Raw genomic sequence first — 7,979 nt, 5'->3', positions numbered from 1 at the left:
TTTTCCTCCCCCAACCTTCTCCTTCTCCTTCTCCATCTTTAACCCGTCCCCTTTCCCTCCCCCAACCCTTTCTTCCCCTCTCTTTTTGCTTTTCCAACCTGACGCCCTTCTCCTTTTTTTTTTCTTTTCTGCTTCTCCAACCTGAGGTTCTTCTCCTTCCCCTTCTCCTTCCCAACCTGACACCCTCTTCCTTCCTAACCATACTCTGTCGTCGTCTCTCGCCGGCCTCTATTTTAGTGCCCGCCGCTCATCTCCATCCCAACGTAATCTCTCTCACTCAAACACAGTAGAGGAAGAGGCACAAAGCCTCAACCTTCTCTGTCATCGTTGTGCCGCTTACCAGCCTTCGTTTTGTTGCTGCGTCGCTCGCTAGTCTCCATCTCCGTTTTGTCTCCCTCTGCCTCCCTCTTCTCCCTCTTCTCTCTTTTGACACGGTTCTCTCTCTCAGCCACGGTGATTTTTTTTAATATTTTTAGTTATTCAATCATTATTATTTAATGTTTTGGGTGATTATTACTACTGATCCTGCTTCAAATAACAGCACTGGTTAATTTTAGTTGTTTTCAATCCTGTAATTATTATTGATTTTTTTTGAATTGTTGCTATTTTTGTACTTGTTACTATTTAGGTTGATTGATTCCTGCTATTTAAGTTGATTGATTTTTTTTATTAATGCTAGTTTTTTTGTGATATTTTGTGTTGGTTTTTATTTTTGTGATCTGTTTGAAGAAGAAGAAGAAGAATAGAGTTGAGTAAGAAGAAGAACAGAGTTGAAGAGTTGACGAAGAAGGGGATTGTTACTTTTTTTTTAGAATATAAAACAACAACAACAACAAAGTCTTGTATCACTAGGTGGGGTTGGCTCCATTAATCAAACGAGGTGGAGTCGGCTCCATGAATCAAATGATGTTATTGTACTCTGTCATGTATCATATCTACATAGAGACCGTTTAGATGTAGATCTCGTTTGACTACCTCATGGATGGTCTTCTTAGGTCTTTCTCTACTTTTCACCCATTTTCCATCTTCCATCTCATCCACCTTTCTAACTGGGTGTTCTGTCGGTCTTCTTCTCACATGTCCAAACCACCTGAGACATGATTCAACCATCTTTTTTACAATGGGTGCTACTCCAACTCTTTTCCTTATATCTTTATTTTTTATTTTATCCAATCGCGTATGATCACTCATCCATCTCAACATTTTCATTTCTGCCACACTCAACTTATGTTCATGCTCCCCTTTAGCTGCCCAACACTCAGCTTATTCCTTTTTCTTCGCTGCTTGATTTTTTCTTTTTTGTTTTTGTTTTTATTCATCGAAACACAAAGAATTATGAGGGCAAAATAAGAACTATGAAAAGCAAAACGAAGAAAAAGAAAGAAGAATTGTTTGAAAAAAATATATAATAAAAAAATAACACCAAAATTTTTTAATTGTAACGTATAAATTTCTTAAATTTGATACTAAAATTTTTTAATCATGGCACATAAATTTCTTAATCGAAATTTATCAAGATTTTGGATTTGATGCAACCGTTTTTTAACAAGAACTTTTTTTGTTTCTTCTTCTTATTCTTCTTTTTTATTACTCTTGCTTTTTTTGGTTATGCATTCTTTTGTTTTTTTCCCTTTATTTTTATTCTTTTTCGGGTGAGAGAAATATAAAAAAATAAAACAAAGAAGAAAAAAAAGATGATGATAATGATAATGTTAATAATGCAGAAAAGAAAAAGAAGGATGAGGAAAAGACATAGGAGGAGAAGAAAGGAAAAGATGTAGGAGGAGAAGAAAGGAGAAGATGCTTGTAAAATTTAGTTATATACGCTTTTGTTTCCACTGAAATGAAGATGACGTGAGTTTAAGATGAATTATTTTAACTTATTTGAATTTGGTTAAGTAAAACACTTGGATGCATAGCTTTTCTTATATAAATAAAACATAAAGAAAAATTGGACAATTCAAACTTTAAGGACATGTTTCAAACTTATGCTAAATATTGGATACTAAAATAATATTTGGTCGATTTATGTTATGTTATAAAATAGTTTAATTATTCTGTTGGTTCCTATAATTTTATCAAATTTTTAATTATGTTTCTATATTTTTTTTTCTTTGAATTGAGTCCTTACACTGCTTCAATTTTGAAATTAAGTCCTTCTTATTGCAAAAAATATTAGAGTTAATGGAATATTTTTTCGCAAATTGAAGATATTTATAATTAAAAACTTAATTATATCTTTGGCCGTATGTATTTTGGTAAAAATATTATGTTATTTTTAATATGAAAATAAGGTAATTACAAAATTAAAAGTAGTGTAAGGACCCAATTAAAAGGAAAAAAATATAAAAACCTAATTAAAAATTTGGTAAAATTATAGGAACCAACAGAGTAATTAAACCTTGTAAAATTAAGTTTCTACTTATGTTAAATGTAGTTTTGCGCCATATCACTTAATTTGGTTTTTTAACTTGCATGCGAGCTTCAATTTAGTTATTAAAGTTTTAATTGCCCCTATTTAATCCTTCAAACTTTGCAAATATACTCATGTTAGTCCTTAGGATAATTTTTTATGCACGGACGTTAACGTGGACAGTTGAATGTCACGTTGGACTCTGTAAAATAATATTTTTATTTTAACACTCAAATAGTCCAAAAATAACATTATAGGTGTTTATTAAAAAAATTTTTCTCCTAAACAAGTAATCCGACATAGTTTTTGGGCTATTTGAACGCCAAAACCAAAACGACGATGTGACATTTAGTTGTCCATGTTAATCTTCAATTAACATTTGCGTGTCGAAAATTATCCTTAGAATTGATGTGAATTACATTTGTAAAGTTTAAAAATTAAATAGAGGCAATTAAAATTTTAAGGACCAAATGAAATATTAACTAATAATTTTGCAATAAATCATTACAAATTCTTAATCAATATTTGAAAAACATGGAATTAAACTTTCATAGTTGGTTTCCAAAACTAGCCTAAAAACCACTCTGAAAACAGGGATTCACAGTATGGTAACGTCACACCTTTTGAGTCATAAGTCATAACTATAAAAGGGAGCAGTAAGGAAAACCAGAAAAGGTAGAGGTTTCAGACTTTCAGGACAAAAATATGACTGCACATGCTTGGAGCTCAAAATTTCCATAAAAAACAGGAAACAAAGCCCATAATTATTGTACTATTTGTAAATGACGTATGCATGTCTCTAATAAAAGTAAATTTAGTCCCATTCAATCCAGCTCTTATCGAAATATTCAACCCCCGTAACCATAATAGTGTAGACTGTGACGCTGATAACAAATTTCTTGTACTTGAGTTAGTTGAGTGACTCTATTCCGAAAGAAGTAAAAGTTAATAGTCAAACCGGGTTTACTTATCATACCTAATATTAAATTAGTAATATATTTTTGTTTATAAAGATAAAGAGATTTGAACCATTATCTCTTAAATTAGTATAAAAAAATTATGCAATTTAAACTATAATTTATTAGCATTAAATTAGTAATACATTAATTGATAATTAAATGTCATATATATTAATATTAGTACTTTTTAATTTTGAAATGAAGGATGTTATATGTAATTAAAAATGACAAAATGAATAATTTGTTTGTCCTATCAAAACTGACTCCAAAAATTAGAGTACGCCGGTTTATTCTATTAAGTAGGTTCAAAAAGTTAGTTCACCCGGTTTTATGACGGATTGGTGGGTCGCGGAAATTTTTGCGGGGACTGTCTCGAATGGGGATCCAATTGTGGGAAATTTTTTCTGCGAAAATGGGATGGAGGACAAAATTTTTCCGAGGCAAGCATGGGGACTCGAGCGGGAATTTCCGTTCCGTCTCCACTAATCCCCGAAATTTATAAATTTACTGAATTGTCCTTAATAGTTTATTTCTCATATATGTTTTTTAGTCATTTCACACATATATATAGAAACATAAAACTCCTAATCCTCATTTGCATAACCCTTCTTCAATTCAAAGATTCCTAACGATGTCCATACTCCATCCAACCTCTCTGCAGCCACTCTGTCGCCACTCTCCTTTTTCACTGTATCGTCACACCTCACGGTGCCATCACCTTCATCGCGTCGTGCTCTCTATTTGTGGCATCCCTCTCCGTAACTCTATCATCGTGTCCATTTTTTTCTCTGTTGCTGCGTCTCCCATCTCGTCCACTGCTCTGTCCTCTGGCTTGCTGTTGCGTCCCCTCACTTCATCATTCCAAAAAAAAGTCACTATCTTGTCGTTTAGACTTTTTGTATAAAATCTTGCTGTTTTTGTATAGGATAGATACTTACAGTTCTATTCATATGAAAATTAATAATAAGTTAGAACTATCAGATAGATGGGGAATGGGGTCCCTGCGGAGAATAGGGCCCTGTAGAAAATGGGGATGGGGAGCAATATTCTCCCACGACGGAAAACGGAGATGGAGATGGAGATGTGGAGCAAATCTGGGGCGGGGATGGGGAGCAGGGAGGCATCCCCCGCCCCCGCCCTGCCCCGTTGACATCCCTACAATAGACTAACTGCTTAACATTAAAAAAATATAAAATTAATTAAAAATAATAACTAAAAAATTAAATACAAATAAAAAATAATTAAATTAAAATATAATTTTTACTATTTTTTAATATAATTATTTAAAATAATATTCATAAAAAATATTTTTATTTTAAAAAATAAATCATATAATTTGAATATATGAAAGTATAAAATAAAATAATTAAAGTTAATAATAAAAATAAAAAAATAAAAATTATATATTTAAAAATTATATTATTGTTAATTTTTGTAGTATTAATCAATTCTTTATTAAAAAAAACTTTGACTTGATGGACTAGCTCGTTCCATTCTGCCAAAATACTCAGGTTTGGTGGGTTTAAAATTCTAGTCTATCTCATTTTGTTGGCAGGTTCGACCCGTTTTACCACTTCTACATGTAATGTATCACAACCTTATAGATTTTTTTTAGCGCCAATGAGTACATTGAACTATCCATGTGGCTGTGTCCTCACAATCCAAGCACAACGAGGCAATTATCAGGGGATGCGCTCTACCACTGAGTTAATAGCCCGTCGTATGGGTCTTCCACTAAGACCCGCTATACCAAAAGCGAGAAAAACTCTATCCCTCAGACTCTCTAATTTTACAAAAAAATAAAATTAAAATTGGATTCTCTAATTTTTGTTTTCAAAAAATTAAAAAATTTAAAATTAAAATTGGATCCTCCAATTTTATACTCTTCCTTGCTCCTCCACAAATCAGACCGTTCGATTTATACAATAACAATTTTTAAAAAAATTAACCCCATATCAAAGAGAAATACTAACTCTTTCAATAATAATATATATCACACCATTTCTATTTATATAAAAAATTATCCTAATATTAGATGTTCATTGAAAATAACAAATTAGAAAATGAGTAGACTCTTATTAAAATAAGAGATTAATGGCATGAATTTAAAAAAATAAAAATTGAATAATAATAATAATAATAATAATAATAATAAGATTATAAGAAGAAAATTTGAACAACAAACTTCTATCTATCCCCTTCATACTTTTTTATATTTTTTAAGAATAAAAAATATTTTTTTGTCTCTATTATTTACTAAAAATTTTAAAAATATCCCTAAATTTTAATTTGTTTCAGTTTTATCCTTTAAATTTTAGATTTACATCAATTATATCCTTATTATTAATTTATTGATAATTAATGTTTTTCTTTTTAATTAAATCCTTCCCCTATCTCCATCATCATCATCATCATCATCATCATCACATTCATCTCTCTTTCTCTCTTTCTCTTTCTCTCTCCACCACTACCATCATCATCGATCAACTATTATCAACTTCCTTTTCTATCATTACCGGCCATACCTCTTTTTTTCCTTCTTTCTCCTTTTTTTTCTTACTCTCCATCATGACCATTAATCCAATTGCATTTAATATTCATCCAGGGACAAATCAAACAATCTAAATACAAGGAAATATTGGAATAAGCATTATTTCTCCTCTCCTATTCATGCTCTGTCCCCATGGCTAATGCTGGTGCCAATTACAAAATTGCAAAATTAAATGTAATATTCCACCACCACATGCTACAATAATATTTATCTTTGTCACAGTCTTTAAGCTCAAATTTGTACCTATCAATGACCATTTAGAAGAAAAATTTTCATTAATTTAAACTAAAAATTGACATGAAATTTTAAAAAATTCTACCAACTCCGCGACTTTTTCTAACTCTATTGCTCCTCATAGAACGTGAAATACTCCTCGAAGAGTGCTTCTAACCCTATTTCATCTCCGTCCATCTTCTCAGACCTCCTCTAAACAAACGTGACCGTTTCGGATCGATGAGTCCCAATCCTCTTGGGATCGACCTCACTCTTGTGAGTTTTATTACTTGATACGACCCGGTATACTTACCGGTAGTTATTACGGAGAATTAATTTTTTTGTCATCAAGTGCCCATCATACTCTTGGGATATAGTGCTTGTCACACTCTTGAGTTATAGTGCTTGACACACATTACAAATAGAGAGAGTATGATGCAACATAAGCGGGATAGATAATACACATCCAATATCCTCATTAAACTCATCTTTAACATACTCAAGATCAACCATATTCAAGATCAGAAGCAAAATCACAACTCAATATACTCATTTCTTATTCTAACCTCATTATAATCATGATCGCCATATATCATCATCACCATTATTCATATCTCATACAATCACAATGCCACATCTCATTAGTTCAATTATTCACTTCACAAATCTCCCTCAATGTCAACCTAACTCTCTTAATAGGTTCGCTCTCTTTCCAAAGCCTAAAAGTTAGATATCAGATCTTAGATAGGTGTTACAAAAGTTTACAAGCTTGCCGAAATGGTCAAATAGTAAAAAAAAAAAAGAATTTATGTGAAAAACAGGGCTCGTGCGTACGCATCATTGCTATGCGTACGCACAACTTGTAGAACTTTCAGGGTTGCGTGCGCACCCCCTCGTACGCACGCACGAGTCTCACCAAACACTCTGGTTTGTGCGTTGCGGACGATACTGTAGACACACATACCAGAATTTCTGGTTTTCTGTAAAATTCTGTTTTGAAACCCAAACTTCAAACGCACATAATTTTTTCGTTAAAAATCATTTTTCGTCCCTTCTTCGAACGTTATAAATTTCACAGACCCAATTTTCATTCAAAATAAGTTTCATAAAATTTGAAAGTCTGGAAGTCAAGTTATGGCTTGCCGAAATTAGTCAAAAATTCAGTTTTTACCCAAAACATAAAACTTGTAGTTTTACCAAAGTTCTCAATTCATACTCAATCAAACCACCACAATTTTCAATACCAGTGACCTCTAACAACTTTTTCATATCTCTCAATCATTCCATAAATATATCAATATTCAAACTCTTTAATTATTCAACAATTCCATGCATAATTTTTCACCAAACTCAACATATGTCACCACTAATCATTAAACATTAACAATTCACATAATTCAACTTATCCTATGGACAATTAGCCTAAATTTTCACGCAACATTATATATTAACTACGAGAAATCAAAACTATACCTTGACCGATTTCTCTCCAAGCTCAGAACACCTCAAAGGCAGAAAACCTCTCATCTCCTCAAGTTTACAAATTTCGAAATCCTCACTAAATGAATTTTCAGCTTCCAAGGCTCAAATTCAAGCATCCAACATCCACCAATTTGACTCCAATTCACACAATTCAATTTAATTTCATGAAATATCACTATAATCAACACAAAAGCGCACTAATTCACTAATTCACAAGGATTAGTGATTTCTTATCTTACCCACAGACATTTGAAACAAAATCCAATGATAATCTCACGTTAGATCGCACTTAAATCATAAAAAATACCAAAACCCCTCAACATTCAATACCCAAAATCAAGAAATTAAAGGGGTGAGAACT

This window comes from Arachis duranensis, chromosome 6 (assembly GCF_000817695.3).
Source record: "Arachis duranensis cultivar V14167 chromosome 6, aradu.V14167.gnm2.J7QH, whole genome shotgun sequence".
Lineage (NCBI taxonomy): Eukaryota > Viridiplantae > Streptophyta > Magnoliopsida > Fabales > Fabaceae > Arachis > Arachis duranensis.
Note: the sequence above shows the minus strand (reverse complement) of the source record.